The sequence below is a fragment of the Macaca thibetana genome, chromosome 20 (assembly GCF_024542745.1).
Source record: "Macaca thibetana thibetana isolate TM-01 chromosome 20, ASM2454274v1, whole genome shotgun sequence".
NCBI classification, from domain to species: domain Eukaryota; kingdom Metazoa; phylum Chordata; class Mammalia; order Primates; family Cercopithecidae; genus Macaca; species Macaca thibetana.
The window spans coordinates 4,730,968-4,756,457 of NC_065597.1; positions in this window are offsets into that span (position 1 = coordinate 4,730,968).

The following is a 25,490-nucleotide window of genomic DNA, read 5'->3' on the forward strand; positions in this document are numbered from 1 at the left end:
GACTCGGACTTCAATTACCCATTGAAATTTCATCTTTACTGAAATTTTGTCTTTACCCTTTAGTCTGCAAAAACAGTAACTACACTTAACTGACCACTAAGTCCATGTTGTGTGTTCAACAATTGCTTCTAGGATGCAATGCATCTGAAATTTTGCAGTAGTTATAAAGGCTCACATTCATTTTATTCCCAATTCATTCATTACCTAAGGCTATGACTTAATCTTTCTCTTAATGTGCATTACTACAGTTTTAACAAAAACCTGTGAGCTCCTATACTTACAAACTAATAATGCTGGACACTCTGAGAATGTAAAGAAATATAAGATGCATTTCACAGTCTAGCATTAATGTCTTGCATGAAAGGGTATAAGAAAAATAAAATCAAATTGTGAAGTGCTATCAAGAGAGTTTGTGGGTTACTTATTGCTTTTACTCTTTTAGTGCCTGGCATCAGATTACTCTTATGAAATAAAAATAAATATTAATTAGCTAAAATCCTCTACAGTTTCTTAGTGAACTTTTAATTTTATAGTAGTTTCAGATTTACCTAAAAACTGTGAGGATGGGAAAAAAATTGCTTATACCTCATATCCAGTTCCTTTTACTGTTACTCTCCTTTATCACTGGTAAATTTGTCACTATTAATTGACCTGTATTGATATATTATTATCAATTAAAGTCCATAATTTATTCATATGTCAATAGGTTTTTGCTTATTTTTTTTTTTCTTTTCCACGATCCCATTCAAAATACTACATTGGATTTAGATGTCAGGTCTTCTTAGGCTTCCCTTAGCTGTGATGGCTTTTCAGACTTAGTCTTGTTTTTGATAACCTTGATAGTTTTGACAACTGGTGAGATATTTTGTACAGCATCCTTCAATTGAGACTTCTGTTATTTCTTATTATTTGACTGGAGTTTAGGTTTGGGGAAGAAGACCAGAGTGGTAAAGTATCATTCTGATTATGTCACACAAAGTGCCCATACTAACAACAGTACTTATCAATGTCGATGTTAGCATTAATCCACCTGTTTGATGTAGTATTTAGCAAATTTCTCCAATGTGAAGTTACCATTGCCCCTCACATGACCATGATATACTTTTGGAAGAAAGAAATTATGCAGAGTCAACACTGAGATAGTGAGAATTATGCTCCACTTCCTTGAGGGTAAAGTACCAGCATACATTATTTTGAATACTTCTGCATGGAAGGCTTCTCTCCAATATTTATTTTTTATTCTTTTTTTAATAACAATATAGATTCGTGAATATGTATGCTATAGTTTGAGTTAAAATATAATACTTTGTTTATCTTGTTCAGATTATTCTAGCATTGGGCATTGGAAATTCTATTAGTTGGTTTTTATGCCCCTTTGACATGCCTCCATCATTCTGTGTGCTTGCGTGTGTGTGCATGCATGTATGTGTATGTTTTGTACACTTTCTTTACTGGGGGACACTACAAAATGCTCCAGGCTTATTTTCTATATTTTCTGTATCAATTCTAGAATCAGCCAATTTTTCAAAAAGTGCTGGGTCCTGGTTTTGGAAAATGGTATTACACACCAATATCTACGTGTTATGTGTGCTCAATGCTACTGAGATGTTGTTGCTTCTGAAATCTTTCAGCTGACAGAGCAAGGGGAGACATGTGTGTATACTAACCCATACACACATACATACTAATGAATATTTTCCTTTCTATCAGAAGCTAAACATAAGTTCATAATGTTGTTTCCAACTCTAACCCATTCCTACATGGATCATTCTAGCTTGCTTCCCTTGTTTATGTATAATCTCCCATTCCAACATTTGCAAACCTGGTTCCTGTCATCCACCGTTCATTTACTTAATTGTTAAATTCCAGTATACTTGCATAGTAGTTTCAGAAGCATGAACCCATACTACCGTAAGTAGATAGCAAAATAACTCTTTATCCATTAAAGTGCTTATGTACAGATCTGTTTTGCCATTAATCCTACAGACTCCATTTACCTCCAAAGTCATTTTGGTTTGTGTCCTTTCTCCCACCCTTTCAACATGGCTGTTCCCTACACTTCTATTGCAGTTTAACTCCTTTGTCATATTCAGCATTTTATCCTGAGATCCCCCACCCTCCTAAAAAAATGTCCATCTTAATTTGCAAGTATTGGGACTTACTCTTTTATCATACATTTCTATGAATTTTTACAAATATAGTGTTCTGTATCTCTATTACAGCATCATACCAAATAGTTTCACCATTCTAAAAAAGTCCTCTATGCTTGTACTCTATAACCCTTCCTCCTTCTTAATCTCCTGGCAACCACTGATCAGTTTACCTTCTTCATGGTTTTGCATCTCTCAGAATACCATATGAATGCTACCATACGGTGTGTACTTTTCAGACTTGCTTTTTGCACTTATTATTGTGCATTAAATAGTCAATCCATGTCTCTGCATGGAATCATAGTTCATTCCTTGTTATCACTGAATAAATTTTTGCATGTTTTTGTGTAGTCATTGTTTTTTCTTCTTTTTATACTTAAGATAAGCCTTGAACTTGAATAAATCTTGGTATTTTATTGTATTTCACTTCCTAATACAAGTGAAGGACATAAAAACTGCTGTACTATAAAATTGTCATCTTAAATAGTTACTTATTTGGCTACAAGTGCACTTTAAATTCCAAATTCTGCCTTCACAGGTGGCTGTTCTAATCTAATCCTTTCATCTTATCCCCCATTTGATGTTGTACTGATGGTAATTACCTTTTTTATTGTTTGTCAGTCACTTTTATGTAGACGGACGATAGTAGTTTCAATCAGACAGAATGCTTCTAATTTCTCTGTTAAATTTCCTTACAGAACTTTTCTGAATGGTTTACTAAACCCTAAATAAATTATGCCTTCTGAATTGTTTTCCAACTATAACAAGAGTGGAGGAAGGCTATCAGCTGTGTCTGACATGTTCACGTTTTAGTATGAAGGACTATATGCCAGCCAGCAGACACTATGTCTCCGAAAGAGGCCTTGGGTACCTTCACTAATTTGACTATGAACGTCGATGGATTCTTAGTCAGAGGATATTTTTTTGAAGTGTGTCTGAACAAATATTATTCAGATATAAGTGATTCTGTTCTTTCTCTTCTCTACCATGAAAAAGGTTTTGGCCTTACCTATCTACACTGCTTATCTTCATCCCCACTGTCTAATTTTGCTAGCTGTGCCATATTGATATTCTTGATATAAAAACTGGAGAAGATGGAGGAAGGGAAGGAGTATAAAGGCTGGATAAGGTGTATAGAAACATGTGCTGCCATGGTGAGGGAGGAAAGTGATTCAGAGAAAATTGTGATTTTTCAAAGAAGATGAGTACGAAGTGCTCAATACATAGAAGTAAAACACTCGTGCTAATCTGAAATTATTTTTGGCTTCTTGACTGGATTTTCTGGAATGCGACACTGCCCTAAGATTGGATCAAGTGGTTAACAGCTTCAAGGAGGTTATGTGTCTCTATGGCTCATTTAATGAGCACACTCACAAACATAACAGTAGTAACAGCAACTCCGGCTACAGCCGAGATAACATAAGTTAGTGTCAAATGCAGGTATAAAATGAAATAGAAATCTGAGCTAAGTTGTAATCCCAGCACTTTGAGAGGCCAAGGTGGGTGGATCACAAGGTCAACAGATCGAGATCATCCTTGCCAACATGGTGAAACCCTGTCTCTACTAAAAATACAATAATTAGCTGGATGTGTTGGTGCACACCTGTAATCCCAGCTACTCAGAAGGCTGAGGGCAGGAGAATTGGTTGAACCCAGGAGGCGGAGGTTGCAGTGAGGTGAGATCATGCCACTGCACTCCAGCCTGGTGAGAAAGCAAGGCTCTGTTTCAGAAAAAAAAAAAATCCAAAACTAGAATGTTTCAGTTTGGAAACCTGAAGTCTCCCAGAAAAGACCTTCTGCACTTTGCCCACTCTGTTGCTATTTCGCTATAATTTTCTTTTGGTTCAGGCTTACCCTTCTCTAAGGAAACAGCATAGAAAGAGAATACAACAGGAAGTCTAGACTTGGCCCAGTTCAGTTTGTGGAGGTGATTGACTTTGGCAGAGGTGAGCAGTTAAGGGAACAAGACAGTTAAGAGGGCAAGACTAAAATTTGAAATTCCACTCACAGTTCTGGCTCTAAAGGGTCCTGCAGTCTTGGACTTTTCACCTAACCTTGATCCTCAGTTTTCTCATCTATAGAATGAGTTCAGACAAGGTGATCTCTGTGTTTCTTGAAAACTAGCATTCTGTGGCTAACCTTTAAGCATTTTGAAGTGGCCAGTACAGAATCAGAAACAAAAGGATTCAACTTCCAGGACCACTTACACTGTTTACTTGCAGTCAGCTAATAACAGCTTCCATCAGGAATCGGCAAACTCCTACCCATGAACCAAAGCTGTCTGCCTACCTCTTTTTATAAATAAAGCTTTGTTGCAACACAGCCACACTCATTCTTTTACATATTGTCTGTGGCTGCTTTTGAGCTACAATGCCAGCAAGGAGTAGCTATAATAGCAGAGATGATAGAATATAGCCTACAAAGCCAAAAATATTAGTCAGAGTTCTCTAGGGGGACAGAACTGATAGGATATATGTATACATGAAAGGGAGTTTATTAAGGAGAATGGACTCACACAGTCACAAGGTGAAGTCCCACTATAGGCTCTCTGCAAGTTGAGAAGCAAGGAAGCCCACAGGCTTCATCTGAGTCCCAAAGCCTCAAAATTAGGGAAGCCGACAACATAGACTTCATTCTGTGGCCAAAGGCCCGAGAGCCCCTGGTAAACTACTGGTGTTAAGTTCCAAAAGCTAAAGAACTTGGATTCTGATGTTCAAGGGCAGGAAGCATCCAGCACAGGAGAAAGATGAAGGCCAGAAAATTTAACAAGTCAACTTCTTCCACCTTCTTCCCCCTGCTTTTTCTAGCCACGCTGGCAGTCAATTGGATGGTGCCCTCCCACATTGTGCATGGGTCTTTTTGAGAATAGGTCTTCCTTTCCCAGTCCACTGACTCAAATGTTAATCTCTTCTTGGCAACACTCAGAATCACCCACATATACCTAGAAACAATACTTTGCATCCTTCAATCCAATCAAGTTGACACTTAATATTAACCATCACACATGCCCTTTACAGAAAAAACCTTGCCAACCTCCCCCTATATAAATATCAATTTCTATGTTTGCAAATGGGAGACATTATACCTGTTTTGACCACCTTAATGAATTCTTATGACAATAATTGGAAGATAAATAAGAAATTACTTTGGAATATTACATATATTGAACTTTTTCTTTAAAAATATGATTATTTCAGACGAATCTGACAGTATATTATTGCCTTTTCCACCTATTCATTTCAAGAGGATGCCTGCACTTGTCTGTTACTTTTTTCTCTTCTTTACGGCTAGACCTACCCTTAATATATGCAAAGGCCTCTAACAAAATTGCACATTGAACATATACTGGTCACAAGTCTGAATCTGACTCCTAACCTAACCTGCTTCTCTTGCCATAAACCTAAAATCTAACCAGCACTGCGGTCTTAGCTAAAATATCTGAGTCTCATGTGTATATATGTGAACATCCCACCTTACAATGCGTTATCTACCCCTCTACCCCTAAACTGGCCCCATAGTAAGCCTTTGGACTGAAGGTGCAGGCCTCCCTTGGAAGGTCATCTGGCGAAAGAGGTCTGCACAGGTCCCTAAAGAAGGCTCGAACCTCTGTAGGAAAGAGCAAAGTTGCAAGAGGGCCTGAGTGCAACCCTCTTAATCCTGGAACTCAGAACACCTGTTGCCTGGGTCTCAGAACAGACAGTACTGCCCACCATTTTCTGCCTAATCTTGACTACTATTATCTCTTGTGAAGTAGATTGCAATGGTCTCTTAACTGTCCTCTCCATAAATTTTGTTTCCCTCATTTTTTAAAAACCTTCTATAAAAGTGATGATTCTAAAGACAAAATCACTCCCATCAACTTTCTAACCATTATTATCCTAGGAACACTAAGCAGCCATTAAAGGTTTTAAAGACCAAGACTTAAAGGTACATGTGTTCTGGCCTTCCCTACCTCATCAGCTTCATCCCCTGCTGCTTTTCTCGGTGCACTAGCCACGCTGCCCTGTCAGTGTGTGACTAGTGACATGTTTCTTCTAGCCACAGGGTTGTTGAACATGCTTCTCCCGGACCTGGGATGCTACACCCATATTTGCAATTGTCTTGGTTAACCTCTCCTCTTCCTTCAGATCTTCTACTCCAAGTTAACTCTTTCTTTGTTTAGTATTGTTTTTCAACCCTAGCTAAACATTAAAATTCTCAAATACCAATGCCCACGCCCCAACCTAGACAATTTAAATCAGGCACATAGGGTAGAGAGGCAGGTCTGAGCATTATTACAAAGCTTTTCAGGTGATACTGATATGAGGACAAATGTGAGGATACCTGTGCTTTATATCATCTTATAACCAAGCACATGCACCTCCCATTTATAATTACACAAATCACAAAAAAAGTCCAGAAAAGTGGCAAATATCTGTCTGTTTTACTCCCTTGTAAGCGCCATGAGGTAAGTGCCGTTTATTCATTCATTGAGTATTTATTTTTAAAGCATTTTCTGTGTAATAGACTCTGTTCTAGCTGATGGGGATGGAGCCATGAACAGTATCTTCGTATTTCTTCCTGTACAGAGTATGTGTCTGGGGGCATTGTAGAGTTTGATATATTTGACTGAATAAATATTCTTATGTTTTCATGTTTACTTTTCTATATGTTTACTATTTCCCCCTTCCTGAGATAACTCCTCGTTTCCTCCCAAAATAACGAAACAATGAGGTTTTGAGCTGAGCCTTTTGAGCATTTTAAATAATTGCTGAACTTCCAGCTTCAGATTGTCTTTCATGACAGTCTTTGGGTTTCTTAATTATTGCATTTTGTCTTTCCCTGTCGCTCAGATAATAAAACTGTAGTCTGGATTACCATTCTTCAGAAGGAAGGAAAAAGGAAAAGTTTTGTGCATTACTTTGTGACATTGCTACGTCACCATCTCTCTCTGTCTTTGGAAATAAATTGTTGGCAGATCCACAATTTCTTCTGTCTGCTTGTTGGAACCCTTGGCAACATGTCACCTGTTCCAGCAGATTTTTATATTCAGAGCACAATTCAGAGCTCAGGAAGAATTCTTTACTGATTTCTTGCAGTAATTAATCATTGCCTACTGCCTCACTATTAGGGAGCCAGCTCAGTCTACACATGTGCATTCAATTAAGGCTTGATTGTTTCAGTTTATGGATTAACTGGCTACTGTGTTTTGTTTTTGCTGTTTTCTTACTGCAGTCCTCTCCAATTCTTATTTTCTAACTCAATTCTTCATGTGCTTTTTTTTACTAACAGAAGCATAGGGAGTGGAAAAAACAAAAATAAAGTTAATCTTTAAATCTTTGGTAATAAATCTCCTGAAAAATGGCAGATATTCAAGCATTTATGGAATAAATAGACTGTATGATCATTGCATTTTCTTCTGTTTCCTTAGTCTTCATTTCTCGAAAAAAAAAAAAAGGCATCATCATAATGGAATAAGAAATTGGAATAACCTGTGGTCAGAATAATTGGCTTTTGTTTTGTTTTGTTTTTGAGATGGAGTCTCTCGCTCCGTCGCCCAGGCTGGAGTGCAGTGGCGCCATCTCGGCTCACTGCAAGCTCCACCTCCCGGGTTCACGCCATTCTCCTGCCTCAGCCTCCCGAGTAGCTGGGACTACAGGCGACCGCCACCACACCCAGCTAATGTTTTGTATTTTTAGTAGAGACAGAGTTTCACCCTGTTAGCCAGGATGGTCTCAATCTCCTGACCTCGTGATCCGCCCGCCTCTGCCTCCCAAAGTGCTGGGATTACAGGCATTAGCCACCATGCCCGGCCCTCTGGCCACTGTCCCATCATAATTGTGGTCTTAGCTAAAATATCTGAGACTTCGTTTTGTTTTTTAATCCGTAAATCAATTAATGCCATAGCCATTTGCCTATGACAAGGAAAAATCGTGGATTATAGATTATTGACTTAATGCTTTATGTTAACATGTAAGCACTTATTCTTCTCCAAACTCAAAAAAGTTGTACGAAATCAATTCTTGTGTCTGTAAGCTAATGCCACAGTATTGCTGCCAAAATCAACAACAACAACAACAAAACACATCCTCTCCTGGTGTGGTGGCTCACACCTGTAATCCGAGCACTTTGAGAGGCCGAGGTGGGTGGATTACTTGAGGTCAGCAGTTCAAGACCAGCCTGGCCAATACAGTGAAACCTCGTCTCTACTAAAAATACAAAAATTAGCCAGGTGGGGTGGCACGTGCCTGTAAACCCAGATACTTGGGAGGCTGAGGCAGGAGAATCACTTGAACCTGGGAGGCAGAGGTTGCAGTGAGCTGAAATTGTGCCACCGCACTCCAGCCTGGACAACAAGAGCGAAACTCTGTTTCAAACAACAACAACAAAAAAAACACATCTCACAACTCAGTCGCTTAAAATGATCCCACGCTATAAAGAACCTCTGATTGTGGCAGGGACACTTTATGTAGTCTGAGCCGAGCCATGGGTTCTAGGTCTTTGTGTGGCTCTTTCTCTGCCCCAGACTGAAGGGACAGAAACTGACCTAGGAAAACCCCCAGACTGAAGGGACAGAAACTGACCTAGGAAAACTCTTCTCATGGAATTGCAGAAGCCAAGAGGCCAAAGTCCCATGGTGCACAAGCACTCTCCAAGCCCCTCTTGTGTTATGTCTGCTAATAGTTCACTAGCAAAAACAAGTCACATAGCCAAGTGCAAAGTCGACAGGAAATTACATTTCTGTTTCAGAGAGAGAGAAAATATTACATAGCAAAGAACATGGGTGCAGGGACGGATGAAGAATTGTGGACAAAAATCCCATCTATCCCACTTGTAATGACTGGTCTCAGATTTTGCCCAACTTCTCCCGCTTTCTGTCATTTCCCTAACCATCTACTGTACCACTCACTCTTTAATAGTTCTCACCTAAGGGGACACTTATAATGTCTTTTCAGAATCTTTAGTGTATATTTTGAGAATGAGGCTTGTAAGTTACTTATTATACTCCCAAAGACACATTTCTAGGAAAAAAAACTTACAAAGTGCATTATATAAATTTTTACTTATTAAGTTTACATAAAATATGCAAGGTAATGTCATACTATGTAAGAGAACATAATCTCCTATATTCGCTTAATAAATAAATTTTATCATGTGTATTTAAGGTATATAACATCTTGTTACAGGATACACATATAGTGAAGCAAATTAATGTACCCACCATCTCACATAAATCCTTATTTTTTTGTTTTGTTTTGTTTTTGTTGTAAGAGCAGTTAAAATCTACTCATTTATCAAGAATCCCCAAATAGTAGAATTTTATTAACTATCGTCCTCATGATGTACATCTCTACAATGTTCATCCTCTGCGCATGCTACTTTGTAAACTCTAACCTGTATCTTCCCATTTCCTCCCTCTCCTCACTGCTAATAACCATGGTTTTCTTCTCTATAACTATATATTTGAATTTTCTTTCTTTTTTATTTTAAATATATGTGAGGCCATGCACATTTTTCTTTCTGTGTCTGGTTTATTTCACTTAGCATAATGTCCTTCAGTTTCACTCATGTTGTGACAAGTAGCAAGATCTTCTTTTGATGACTGAATAATATTCTATTGTGTATATATAACCACAGTCTTTAATCCATTTATCCAGGGATGGATACTTAGGCTTTCTCCACATCTCAGCTATTATAAATAGTGCTTCAGTGAATATGGAAGTGCTTTATGATAGTGGAACATGGAAGTGCAGATTTCTTTATGAGGTGATGATGTTTTTTCCTTTGGGTATATACCCAGGAGATGGACTGCTACATCATACAGTAGCCCTATGCTTTAATTTTTAGAGGAACATCTACATTGTTTTTCATAATGGCTACACCATTCTACATTTCCACCAACATTGTACAAGAGTTCCCTTTTCTGTGTGCTCTTGCCAACATTTGTTATCTCTTGTCTTTTTGATAACAACCATCCTAGCTGATGCAAGGAGTTTTTTCATAGTGGTTTTGATTTTCATTTCCCTGACGATTTATGATGTTGAGCACCTTTTCATACATCACCTCTCATGTGACCCCACCTCCAACACTGCAGATTACAATTCAACATAAGACTTGGATAAGGACAATTAGGCAACCTACATTAGTTTCACTTGTTAATTTTTGTTTTTCTTGCAATCACTTTTGGAGTCTTCATCATTAAATCTTTGCAAGGGTCGATGTCCAGAATGATATTTCCTAGGTTTTTATCTAGGGTTTGAATAGACTTAGCTATTATATTTAAATCTTTGATGCATCATGAGTTGATTTGTGTGTATGGTGAAAGGAAATGGTCCAGTTTCAATCTTCAGCACATGGCTAGCCAGTTATCCCAGCACCATTTGTTGAAAAGGAAGTCCTTTTCCCATTGCTTGCTTTATCGATGTTCTCAAAGATCAGATGACTGTATGACCATTTTAACAATATTCATTCTTCTATCTGTGAGAATGGAATATTTTTCCGTTTGTTTGTGACATTTACAATTTTGTTCTGCAGGGGTTTTGTGTGTGTGTGTGTGTGTGATTCTTGTTGTAGAAGTCTTTCACCTCCCTTGTTAGCTGTATTCCTAGGTATTTTATTCTTTTCGTGACTACTGTAAATGGGTTTGCATCCATGATTTGTCTCTCTGCTTCAACATTATTGGTGTATAGAAATGCAACTGATTTTTGAACACTGATTTTGAATCCTGAAACTTTACTGAAGTTGTTCTTCTTATCTAAGAGCCTTCGGGCAGAGTGTATGGGGTTTTCCAAGTATAGAATCACATCATCTACGAGGAGACATATTTTGACTTCTTTCTTGTTTGGATGCTTTTTATTTACTCCTCTTGCCCGATTCCTCTGGCTATCACTTTCAGTACTACATTAAATAGGAGTGGTGAGAGTGGACATCCTTGCCTTGTTCAATTTTCAAGGAAAATGCTTCCAGCTTTTGCCTTTTCTATATGACATGATTGTGGGTTTGTCAGAGATGGCTCTTGTTATTTTGCAGAATGTTCCTTCAATGTTTAACTTGTTGAGGGTTTTCATGTAAAGAGATGTTGAATTCTATAGAAAGCCTTTTCTGCATCTATTGAGATGATCATCTGGTTTTTGCTTTTAGTTTTGTTTATGTGATGAATCACAATGATGGATTTGCATATGTTGAAACAAACTTGCATCTCAAGAATGAAGCCTACTTAATCATGGTGGATTATCTTTTCAGTGCACTGCTGGATTTAGTATGGTAGTATTTTGTCGAAGATTTTTGTATGTGTGTTCATCAGGGATGTTGGTCCGAAGTTCTCTTTTTCCATTTGATCTCTGCCCTATTTTAAAATCAGAATGGTGCAGGCCTTATAGAATGAATAAGAATGAATAGGCAGGAGTTCCTCTGGAATTTCTTTGGAATCATTTCAGTTGTATTGGTTCCAGCTCTGTTCTACAGGTCTGGCAAGAATTTGAGTGTGAATACATCTGACCCAGGGCCTTTGCAGGTTGGTAGGCTTTTTATCATTGATTCAATTTGTAACTCGTTATTAGTCTGTTCAGGGTTTCAACTTCTTCCTAGTTCAATCTTGCCAAGTTTCTGTTTCCAGGAATTTATCCATTTCTCCTAGATTTTCTAATTTCTTTGTGTAAGGGTGTACATAATAGCCTCTGAGGACTTATTCTATAGATATATATTTTTTTCTATCTATATTTCTGTGGAGTCAGTGATAATGTCCCTTTTGTCATTTCTTATTCTTTTTATTATAATCTTCTCTCTTCTTTAATTAGTCTACCTAGTGGTCTATCGATCTTGTTTATTCCTTCAAAAAAACTAACTTTTCATTTTGTTGATCCTTTGTATGGTTTTATGTCTCAATTTCATTCCATTCAGCTCTGTTTTGGGTTATTTATTTTCTTCTGCTTGTTTTGGGGTTGGTTTGCTCTTCTTTTTCTAGTTCTTCTAGGTGTGATAATAGGTTGTTAATTGGAGATATTTCTGACTTTTTGGTGAGGGCATTTAGCTCTATAAACTTCCCTCTTAACAAAACTTTAGCCATATCCCAGAGATTCTGGAATCTGTATCTTCATTTTCATTTGTTTCAAAGAATTTCTTGATTTCTTCTTTAACTTCATTGTTTACCCAAAAGTCTTTCAGGAGCGGAGAGTTTAATTTCCACATAATTGTATGCTTTTGAGAGTATTTTTGGTGTTGATTTCTATTTTAATTACACTCTATGGTCTGAGAGTGTGGTTGGTATGATTCGTTGCTGTTGTTGAGAATTGCTTTATGGCAGAGCATGTGTTCTATTTCAAGTTATATGCTGTGTGTAGATGAAGATAATGTATATTCTGTTGGTGGTGGTGAAAGTGCCCTGTAGAAGTCTGTTAGGTACATTTGGTTCAGTATAGAGTTTAAGTGCCAAATATCTTTGTTAGTTTTCTGCCTCAATGATCTGTCTAGTAATGCCAGAGGGATGTTGATGTCTCTCACTATTTTGTGGTTATCTATGTCTGTTCATAATTCTCTAAGAACTTGTTTTATGAATCTGGGTGTTTCAGTGTTGGGTACATATATATTTCTGATAGTTAAGTCTTGTTGAATTGAGCCCTTTATCATTATGTAATGCCCTTTTCTGTCATTTATAATTCTTACTGCTTTAAAGTCTGTTTTGTCTGAAATAGGAAGAGCAACCTCTGCTCTTTTTTGTTTCTTGTTTGCTTGGTAGATTTTTTTCTTCATCTCTTTTCTTTAAATCTGTGGGTGTCATTGCATTGAGATGAGTCTCTTGAAGATAGCACACAGCTGGATCTTGCTTCTTTATCCAACTTGCCACTCTGTGCTGTTTAAGTGGGACATTTAGCCTTTTTACATTAAAAGTTAATATTGATATGTGTGTATTTGATATTGTCATTGTGTTGTTAGCTGGTTGTCATGTAGATTTGATTGTATACTCACTTTATAGTGTCAATGGTCTATGTATATATGTGTGTTTTTGTGGTGGCCAGTAACTGTCTGTTGTTTCCATGTTTAGCACTCCCTTAAGGGCCTCTTGTAAGGCAGATCTGGTGGCAACAAATTCCCTTAGCATTTGCATGTCTGAAAAGCATTTTATCTCCTTGCTTAAGAAGCTTGGTTTGCCTGAATGTGAAATTATCCCTTGGAATTTATTCTCTTTAAGGATGCTGAATGTATGCCGTCAATCACTCCTGGCTACAGGGTTTCTGCTGAAAGGTTTGCTGTTGGTCTGATAGGATTCCCTTTGTAGGTGACCTGCACCTTCTCTCTAGCTGACTTTAATATTTTTTTTTTCTTTCTCATTGTCTTTGGAGAATCTGATGACTATGTGTTTTGAGGATGGTCATCTTGTGTACTACCTTTCAGGGCTTCTCTGAATTCCCTGAATTTGAATGTCAGCTTCTCTAGTAAGGTTGGGAAATTTTTCATTGACAATATCCTCAGATATGTTTTTCAAGTTGCTTGCTCTCTCGTCTTCACTTTCAGAGATGCCAAGCAGTCATAGGTTTGACCTCTTTGCATCATGCCATGTCTCTTTTTTTTTTTTCCTCTCATTTTTACTCTTTTTTCTTTTTTTGTCTGACTCAGTTAATTTGAAGAACTTGTCTTTAAGCTCTGAGGTTCTGTCATCAGCTTTGTCTATTCTGCTGTTACTACTTCTGAAAGTATTATTAAATTCTTGTAGGGAGCTTTTCAGCTCTATTATATCAGTCTGGTTCTTTCTTAAAAAGGCTATTTCATCTTTCAGCTCTTGAATAGTTTCACTGGATTCCTCAGTTTCTTCTATTGTGTTTTAACTTTCTCCTGAATCTTGATGATCCTCGTTGATATCCAGATTCTGAATTCTATGTCTGTCATTCCAGCCATTCCAGTCTGATTAAGAACCGTTGCTGTGGAGCTAATGAAGTTATTTGGAAGTAAGAAGGCTCTCTGGCTTTTTGAGTTACCAGAGATCTTGTGTTTGTTCTTTTTTCTCTGTGTGGGCTGACATCACTGTAATATTTGAAGTTGCTCTCCTTTGGATGGGGCTCTTTGCTTTTACATTCTTTGATGCTCTTGAGGGTGTAATTGTGTTATGAGTTGGGATCAGTCAACTGCCTTCATTTCTGCATGATTTCAGGGAGCCAAGGCTCAGCCCACCATTCTTGGGTTGCTTGCTCTAGCCCTGGGTTACTGGGACTAGGCTCACACCTTTGTTCTCTGGTCCCAGTAGTTTAAACACCTCCTCTTCTAGAGAAGCTGAGGTGGGCCTGGACTGCTGTGGAACAGCACTCCAATGTGGAGTTGGGACAGTGGCAGTAAAATATGGTTTTTGTGTATAGGTGCACTGGTGGTGGCAGGGTGGCCCTATGATGCTGTCCAACACATGTGTTCCAGTAGTAGTGTGGCAGTGGGGTTTGTGCATGTGTGTGCACCATTGTCAGTTGTGCAGTGGAGTCCACCTGCACAAGTATGCTAACAAAACATTGTGGGGAGGCAGTGGGCAGGTGCACACCAGCAAAGCACTGGGGAATCGCTGCAGGCAGGTGTGTGCCAGAGGGGACCCATCTGCAGAAGTTCTCTGAAGGTTAGGCAGGGTACGCTAGTGAAGAAGCTATGGCAGGGACAGCAGGAAAGTGCCCCATTGGGCATCTGAGGCTGTTCTGCAAGCAGGTGTGGCTAGAAAGGAGCCCTGGGAGCAACCAGCAGACAGTGGGGAACTCAGATCAGACTGGCCCCATCCCACAGACACGATAGCCCTATTCTTCCGAGGTCTGTCAGTCAACAAAGGCCAAAACCAGGTAGAGGAGCATGGCAATCCATGAGGGATGGGTGTCCCTGGCCATGTTCCACTGCAGCTCTTTCCATGCCATGACTTCCGGACTCTGCATGGGCTGGAGTCCTGTCCCTGCCAACTCTCCAAGCAGCTCGCTCTGCCAGCTCAAAGGGCCATGGGAGTTGTGAGGCCTCCTGCAGCTAGGATTCTGAAGATCCTTGGCAAGAGTGAGCCATTGCATGCCTGTTTAACTCAGGCCTTGCCTAGGAGCTTCCTGGTGTTCAGCAACTCCATGCTGCATTCCTGGATTCCTCTTCCTTCAGCCCAGGGTCTGTGGCCTCCCTTCATCGACAGTCAATGCCTTCCTTCTAAAGATCTGTTTGGAACGTGCTGGTCTTCTTTGTGGTCTGGTCTCTGGATAAAAGAATCTCTTCCTGGCAGCATCTCAGCTACTGATTTTTGTATGTTGACTTTGTATTCTGCAACTTACTGAATTTATTAGTTCTGACATGGATTTTTTGTGAAATGTTTGAGGTTTTCTAAATATTAAGTCATATCATCTACAAATATAGATAATTTTACTAATTTTGTTCAGACTTGGAAGCCTTGTTTGGTCTGACTGTTCTTGCTAATACTTTCAGTTCTATGGTGACTAGAAGTGGGAGTAGGCATCCTTGTCTCATACTGTATTATACTAGAAAAGTTTTCAGTTTTTCCTCATTGATTATAACATTAAGTGTGAGTTTTCCTTAATTGCCTTTATGATGTTGAAGAACTTCCCTTCTCTATGTAAATGGTTCAGACTTTTAATCAGGATATAATGTCAAACTTTGTCAAATCTTTTCATGTGTCAATTGAAATAATCACATGATTTTTATCTTTCATTATGTTAATGTGATATATCAAATTAATTGATTTGCATATGTTAAGCCAGGCTTATATGCCAAGGATAAATCCTACATGGTCATGATGTATAATCTTCTTGAGGTGCTGTTGAATTCTGTTTCCTCATATTCTATTGAGGATATTTGCATCAATGTGGATCAGATAAATTGTCCTATAGTTTTCTGTTCTTGTGATGTCTTTATCTGGTTTAGGTATCAAGGTGATGCTGACCTCATAAAATGTGTTTAGAAATAGTCTCTCTAGCTCTATTTCTTAGATGAGTTTAAGGAGTATTGGTATTAATTCTTCTTTGTAGAGTTCAGCCATGAAGACATCTGATTCGTGGCTTTTCTTTTTTAGAAGATGTTTTATTACTTCTTTAATCTCTATTTGTTACTGATCTATTCAAGCTTTCTATTTTTTCCTGATTCAGTCATGGTAGGGTATATTTTATTCTGAATGTATCTGTTTCCTGTAGGTTACTTAGTTTTGGGCATATATAGTAATTTTTCATAAGTCTCTTAAAATCATTTTTATTTCTAATTCATCTGTTGTAATATCTTCACTTTAATTTTTGATTTTATTTGTTCAAGTCACTCATTTTTTTCTTAGTCTAGCTAGGAGTTTGTAAATTTTAAGTATTTTTTAAAAATCAACTTCATTTTATTAATTTTTGTGTTTTTTCTATTTTCTATTTCTGTTCTCATTTGTACTTTTTTCTTTATTCTGCTAACTTTGGATTTAGTTTGTTTCTCTTTTTCTAGTTCCTTAATGCATCATGTTAGGCTACTTACATGAAATCTTTTTTTTTAAATTATTTTTAAGTAGGTATTTCTTACTGTAAACTTTCCTTTTAGAACTGCTGTTGCTGTATCCCATAGGTTTTGATATATTGTGTTTCTTTGTCATTTGTCTCAAGACATTTTAAATTTTAATTTTTACATCTTTGTGAATTTTTCAATATTCCATTTGTTACTGATTTCTAGTTTCATACCATTGTGATGAGGAATAATTCTAGATATGATGTCCATCTTCTTAAGTTTTTAAAGACTCATTTTGGGTCCTAACATTTGGTCTCTGCTGGAGAATGTTTCATGTTCACTAAAGATGAATGTGTATTCTGCTGCTGTTAGATGGGAAGTTTTGTATTTTCCCTCTAATTGAGTTATGTAAATAACAGGGCTGAAACCATGAAGAAATTTAGGGGGATACAGGTAATTTGGTATGCAAATATTTCTAGAGTCATTGCAATTGTATCTACATTCTCATATGAAGGACAACATATAAGCACATATCTGGAATTTTCTGACTTAAATTCTTAATAAGAACATTGTCCTGGTAACAATGGAAGGAAACCTGGAGATTAACTTGTCAAACCCTTCTCCTGTAGTTGAGTTACCACCCTTAATAATCATATCCCCAGGAGCTACTGACATATATATAAAGATACCTATGTTCAAAGGAGATAATCTTTGCGACTCTTTTTCCTCAAGTCTTTGATAAAGGTAAAAAACAGAACAATATGACTGACTCTAGACAACACCCTACAACCTAATAATTTGCTGCTTCACATCTGCTGCAGCATGGGTAGTGAGCTGACAGCAGCCAATGAAGTTTGGGCCCATATGGTTCACCTGGGGTGCATGATGAGACTAATTCCACTTCCTGTGAGGCAGACATTGGGATCTCTCCTTTAAGTGGAAATCATTTAAAGTTCTATCCATCAGAGAAATGGTGTGTTTAAACAAAAGAAAAATGACATCTACTAAAGTGGTAGATCTTAGACTCAAATTTCATGTTAGTTTCCCTGCACCTATGCCTTGCAGAGACCAGGGTGCTAAGGTAGAGTTCACATTATGCAGAAGCAATTGGCGAGAAAAGTGTACTCACACAAAATTATTTCCTGGATAATATGGAACAGTGACTGTGTGTCTCAGAGAGACAGCCACTTAAAAACTGGGTTATTGAGATTCCTGAAAGTCACTATCTTTATTTCCTTATCCTTTAACTACATTTTTTTCTACATAAATTCAAGTAATGTTTATATAGTGATATATTAGTCAGTATTTTACAGAAAAAGATTGAATTGGGAATGTATCTGTTGTGATGTGATGCCTGTGTGTGTATGAGTAGTGATACATATACATATACATACACACACACACACACACACACACACACATATATGAAAGAGAGAGAAACAGAGATAAATTTATTATAGGAATTGACTCACATGATTATGGAAGTCTAGAAATCCCAAGATCTGCCATCTGTAAACTGGAGAACCAGGAGAGCTGGTGGTGTAATTCAGTCAGAGACCGAAAGCCTGAGAAGCAGGCGCACTGATGTCTGAACACAGGAGGAGAGGGATGATATAGCTCAAACAGGGAGCAAACACATCCTTCCTTTACCTTTTTTTATTCCCGAGTGGATAAAATGATGCCCATCCACATCAGTGAGGACAGTCTTCTTTACTCAGCCTACTGATCAAAATGCTAATCTCATCCAGAAACATTCCCAGAGACACACCCAGCAATGACGTTTCACTAGCTGAGCTTCCCTTAGCCTTGTCAAATTGAAACATAAAATTAATCATCACAAGTACCTACTGCAGGCCTCTAATGAAGAGATGTTCAAATCTCTAGTCCATTGTTGAAAATAGATTGTCTGTCTTTATTAATTTGTAGAAGCTGTTTATATATTCTGAAATGGAGCCCTTTTCTTAGTTATATTTATTACAAACCTTTTTTTTTTCACTCTGTGATTTGTATTTTCACTCCCTTAATGTTTGAATGAATAGACATTGTGAAATGTAATGTATTCCAATTTAGAGATTTTTTTCTTATAGTTGATACTTTCTGGGTCCTGTTGGAAAGAAAGCTTTACTTTCCTCAAGGTCATAGACAATGTTTAGCCCCATTGTTGAATGTAAACGTTATTATTTCAGATGTAAAATCCACCTAATTGATTGGGGAAATGGGTATGTGTATGGCACTGTCATAGGCTCCTCGGGGTGTCACATCTCCAGCCGGAAACCTCTGTGGCCGGTGGCACCTTCTGCCTGAGTATTGCTTGTGCCCACTGGGCTCATTCTGCCCACTCGCCTGGCAGGCTGTGTTCACCTCACGCTACTGGCCCAGATCCCACACTTGCCAAGGGTGAGCCAGGCGCAGAGAGGTGAGAGGTGTATGGGCGAGTGAGCACAAGGTCTGGCCACTGCACATAGCCAGGCACACAGGGAGGGCAGCTCCAGGCGCCAGCACAGCTGTGGATTCTGTGTGAGGGTGCGGCTGAACCAGATGTACTGCACGTGGCTTCTGCTGCTGGCACCTGCATCTGGATGAGGCGAACGCAGTGGTACCCAGAAGCTTGGAGACTCCAGGAACCACAGAGCCCCAAAGAGGGGCATGTTTCAGCCCTGTTTGTGTTACTGCTCTTTCAGTACCACCATTCGGCAGGTCTGGAGTTCTTATTCCAAGTCCAGGAAGAATAAAGTATGCACACAACTGGAGGGTGAACAAGGAGGACAGTAGCTTTATTGAGTGACAGAAGAGCTCTCAGGAGACCTGAAGTGAGTAGCTCCTTTCCGCATCCAGGTGACAGCGAGGAGCGTCCAGCTCTCAGCAGAGAGGAGACTGCGCAGTGTAGAACTCCTTTCTGCAGGCGGGTCATCCCAGCATCTGTTCCAATCTGGCAGAGCCCAGGGTTTTTATGGACTCATAAAGGAAGAAGTTCATGCTGATTGGTCTATGGGCAGTCATCGGTGAGCCAGGAAAAAGCACCATCAGTTCTCACTCCGGACTGTGGACTCCACAAGGAACGGGCAGCCTGGCCCCCAGGCTTCAGGCCGTCCCTGGCTTGAAGGTGGGATTTGAATGGGATCCCAAGTCTTTCAGCCCAGGAACCTGTCTTCCTCCTGCCATCAACATACCATCAACGGTGCCCCGGTTTTTCATGCTAAGAGGAGCCTGCAGGGCCACCGGGAGCCACCCTAGCCCCACCTCGACCTCCCTCCCATGCTCGTTGGCACCTAAAGTCCAGAGGTGGCTGAGGTTGCAGGGGGCCAACGTGTCAGCACTGCCCTAAGCGCGTGCACATCCAGCCGTGTTGTGAAAGCGCCTGGGCTGTCACAACCTTGCTCTGTCCCCGCGCAGGCACTGGGAGTGATGGCAGACACTTTCAAGCCTGCGGGGACAGGGGGTTTCCTGGGCCTCAGAGAGTACGGAGATGCTCGAATCCAGAACAGTGGCTAGGTGGCTGCAACTGCACCCGGAAGTGCGGGCCTCCTGTCCCTCCAACTTGGTGGAGGGCAAGGGTCCCACCTGTTCCCGGTCCCCGCTTGCTCTGTGGAGCACGCACCCCATGCCTCCTTGCTGCAGATGGTGTCCCCACAACAGCTGCTCCAGACAGGCTGCCACCACCATCAGCACAAAGTGGAAAGTAATCAAGTTTCTTCATTTTTCCACTTTGAATAACTAATTAACAAAACAACCGTTATAAAAATATTATTTTCTCACAATTTTGCAATTATATTTTTGTCATGAAAATGTTTCCAGGGACTGGGCATGGTGGTTCAAGTCCGTAATCTCAGCACTTTGGATGGCTGAGATGAGAGGATTGCTTAAGACTAGGAATTCAAGATCAACCTGCGCAACAGAGAGAGACTATGTTCTATAATTTTTTATTTTTATTTTTAATTAGCCGGGCTAATTAATCCTAGCTTCTCAGGAGGCTGAGATGGGAGGATCACTTGAACCCAGGAGGTGGAAGTTCCAGTGAGCTATGGTCATGCCACTGCACTCTAGCCTGGGAGACAGAGCGAGACTGTCTCAAGAAAAAAGTGCCCAGTTATGCTGGCTTATTTATTTATCTTTTTCTATTCCACCAGTCTTTCTTTCCTTATCCTTGGGCCAACAAAACCAAGGATGTCATAATGCTGTTGACTTTTAGCAGCGTTGATATTCAATAGTCTAAGTCTTTAACTTTATTCTTTTTCAAAATTGTGTTTTCTGTCTGTAAGGCTTTGCATTTATGTTTTTGAAAATATTTTATCTATTCAGAATATATATGTAGCATAGTGCATAAATCATGAGTGTAAGTTCAATGCCTTTTCACAAATTTATTATACCCCCATATCTAGCAGTCAAGAATTCACTTTGAGCCTTTCTAAACTCACTCCTATCACCAATCCCAAAAGTAATCACTATCCTATTATTAGATTAACTTTTCCTGCTTTTGAATTTATATAAGTAGAATCACACAGTAGGCTATCTTTTATCTCTGGCTAAATTGTTCACAAATATGTTTGTAATATTTGTCCAAGGTCTTGTGCTCATCAGTTGTTCATTATTAATTACTATTTCCATTGTGTGAATATGTCACAAATTATTTAACCAGACTACTCTTTCTGCCCACTTGTGTCCACAATTTTGGCTTTTATCAATAATGCTAATATAATTATTCTTGTGTGTGATTTTATATATACATATATACATACATTTCTGTACGTATACATTTTAAGATATATAATTAAAAGTGGAATTTCTAGTTTGTAGGGTGTGCATATATTCAACTTTAGTAGTTAACAGAAAACAATATATTTTAAATGTTCTATTTCTTTTATGAGCAACTTTTTACAACAGTTTCCTTTAATTTACTAACTCTCTCTTTAGCTCTGTCTTATCTGTTATATCTCTTTTTATCTCGATTGTTTTTATCTTTTAGGTTTTTTCTGTTTGTGGTTTTGGTGATTATTGTTATTATTTCATGTTGCCTGGTTTTCTCATATGCATGACCATTTTCAATTAAATGCTGAATCTTGTATATGAAAATTTGTAGAAATAGTTTGACAGTTGGAAGTGATAACATGTTTTTCTAGAGGGACAATCCCAGGACATTTTGTTAAGGGGATATTTGTTTCTGGTTGGCAACTGGGCCTTGAGCTTCATTTCAGTAAGTCCATATTATTTTAATCTAGTTAAAATTTTAAGTGATTTTAAACTAGATGGCACACATTTTTAAGGTTGGTTTATACCCTCTTGTCTTTTACTGATAGGGTTTTCTTTGGGCCATTAATTCAAATTATGATGGTGTTAGCAAGCCCCTTGTACTTCAGAGGACCCTAACTACATTTTCTCTCTGACACACAGGCTGTTAAAATTGGTGCTCAGCTCCCCCATTCAGCTGGCATTTGGAAATCAAGTATCTCAATGAAAATGCAGTATAAAATGCCAGTCTCAACAGCCAAGGCTTCAGGTCCCACTTGAAATTTGATCCTTTCATTCCTCGCTTTCCTGACTTGGTATTTCTCCAATAACTTCAAACGTTAAAAAAAAGATTCTGGTTTTCTGAGTGAAATAATTAAGTATCACACAGCTGTACATGGCCTTAAACACTACCTTAATGGGCAGAATGTTAAGAGAAAAAAAGTTCAAAATAATACTTTCTAGTTCCCCTCACACCGCCACCCCTTTTTCCCCAAGGCTGTTAAGTAATAGAGTCAGTTAGACTTAATAGGGAACAAATTAGGTGAATTATTTGTGGCTAGCTCAGGAGATAATGCTCTATATTTTTCAATGCTTGTTATCCTGTTTAATGCTGTAAGGTTTTAATTATTACTTCAGTTGGATCTTACAATACAAACTAAAGACTTAATCACATTATTTTTTGCCTTTAGACCTAGATGGAATTTACTGATCTAAAGATGGTGACTGGGATATATCATTTCTTCAACAAAAAAGTAAGAAGTATATGTCACCACTCTGAAAAATTTGAGCAGACAAATAATATAGATTTTATTATTTGTAGAGCAAACACAAGTGGTAAAATTATATCTCGGATATTACATTTCCTTTGGGATAATCTATTGACTATAACCCTATCATTTTGGTCAGAATGATTTTAACTGTGGGGTTTTTGGAAAGGTAAGTGTTGTCTTTCTACTTCCCCAGCAGAAAACTAGATCATGTCTCATTCAGAACTTTTGGGGTACTGCACTTTTTATCTTCATCATAAAAGAATATGAAACAGCAAACACATCATGCTCCTTGCATGTAGAAATCGCTTCATTTCCTTTCATTTGTCATATTCTGTTATATTCTCTCTCTCTCTCTCTATGACTCTCTCTATATTTCTCTTTCATTCTGTCTTTTTTCCTTCCTCCTAAACCAGTATGTGTTACATAGGAAATAAATTTTAGATAACTGAACATAGAGATGAGTCATTTCTCAAGGTAAGCTCTCACTCTAATAAGGACGCATGTACCGGAATTTTAGTCCATTGATTTATGGTGAGAACTCTTACTATCCTATTCACCAGAATACTCACAACTTGCATATGAATTTTCTATTCCCTTCTTTATTAACAAGCTAAGATGTTATATAGAGTTTCTGTCCTCAGGGAGCCTACTTTCTAGTGGGTCTCACTGCTTCCTCATTCATGTGCTAGGCACCGTGATTGGCATTTGGAAGTAATTGAATAAATATTTACTTACTTGAGCGACTGGATGAAAGGAAGAAAATGAACTGCTGATTGCTGGGTGACCATGGAATTAGAACAAATGGAATTGAGTGTTTCAAATACTTCTTATCTTAAAGTTATACTAAATTGAAATGTCTACATCCCAAGTAAGAGTGCCTTTCGCAGAAGCAAAAAGTCTGGGTTCCTATTTTAACTTTATGACCTTGGGTGAGGTATGGTGAGACCAGACATAGATCATGTGAGAGAAACTGGGAAGAGTTTTACAGTTTGGTTTTTCTCACAGTTCCCTGAAGAGAACACAGCATGCAATACTGTCACTCAAGACAAGAAGTAGGTTGTCATTTGGCAAGAGAAGGGAGGAGGGTTATGGACAAACATCTTCATTGTGGTTTCTTTGGGAAGAAAAGAGTGAGTCAAGAAAAGCAGAGGGGTTGGTTAACTTCATACTTTCTGGAGAATAGGACTTGTCCTTGGTTGGCTTGTCCTAGCCCTGGGATGATTAAGAGAGGTGTAGAGCAGCCCAGAGTCTCAGGAAGGGGATCTGACCAGCTGGTCTCGAGCCAGCACATGATTTAGTCGTCTACTGGGTCAAGACAGCACGCGCACACACATACACACATACCCCTAAATTATAGTTTCTGCATTTCCTCTTTCACCCCCAAGAACAGCTGTCATTGGCCTTAGCAACATATGCTTCATAGATAGAAAAATAATAATAATAGCAAAAAGTAATAAAAAATAAAAAGAGAGAGAAAAGAAAAAAAGAAAGAAAGAAAAGAAAAGAAAAGAAAGAGAGAGAAAGGGAGAACGCTAATGACCTCATCTCCCCAGTAACTGTCCTTTTCTTGCCAGATCAATGTCTTTACCTAAAAGACAAATTCTTCTTTTAGATACAATTCCAATATTTATAAGTCTATCGCCAATTTATTCCTTGGTGCCTGTGCACAGAACCATTTTTTAAGGTATCTTTCACTGTAAAAACAATAGAAAGGATAAGATAAGATAAGGAAAACCTAAGACAGGAACACCAGATTGCTATTACTCTGTTCAACAATTTCCTTTCCTCTTCTGACATAAAATGGGTGTGGAAGAGCAGTAAATATCTCTTTTTAAATAACTTAGGTAAAGAGAGCACAATTTTATTTAATGGACATAATACATACTGGTTTTCTATTTCCATTTATAGTGACGTTGGAAAACCAAGTAGAAACAATTAGCAAACTGTCTGTAACCTATTTAAACATTCACTAAAATGTGGCTTCTAAATTTTAATAGCAAAGTTTTCAAGGTCTATCTTGGATTATCTATTCTTACAGAGAAATATCCTACCAATATTACCATATTGTTTTCTCCTATAAAGCTTAGCTTGGCAAAAGCAGAAAGGAGAAACACACCACACACACTCACACACACACACACACACACACACACACACACACACACACACACACAAAATCAACTTTGATACTTGCCAGTGAAATATCTTGACTTGTCAACAGAGAGGTAGTTTTACCTGATGGCAAACACTCCACAATAAAGTTTGATGTTTAATTTAATATCTTTTAAGTATTTTTCTTATAAATATGCTATTATAAAAACAGGTTTTTGATGAGATAATTGACTTGTGTCACCTCAGTTGCTTCCTAATGTTTGTTTACATATATGATGTTTTAGAGATTTTTGACCACATTGGAATTTTACCTGCTATTTTGATATAGATTTCAGGTAAAGACTTAACATGAATAAATGCAATCAAATATTTTCATGTGGTATTGAATCTCATAAGAGTACAATGGAAGGAGGACTGCCATGATGGGCACTCATGCTGAACTGCTAGCAGAAAACCTAGAGTAGCCAAAAAGCCAACAGTTATCAGGTGGATATATCTCAATTTAGCATGCTTTAACGGGAACTTTCAATATCATATTGGAATCGTGAAAATGCCCTTGCACATTTTTTCCTTCCAAAGTATCAATCATCAAGCATTCACATATGGTATTATAATTAGAACACAGTGTGGATTTGGAGAAAAAGAAGAAAATGCATGATATTTGAAGAGAATATTGTAAAGGCTTTCAAAATTATTTAGTAAGACTTTGTTCTTCAGTCATCCTTTCCACCTAAACTGACTGAGTTCCCACCACATGTCAGATACACTATTAATGTGTTAGTTACAGGAGATAGAGAGATATAAAAGGTACAATTACTTCCCCAAT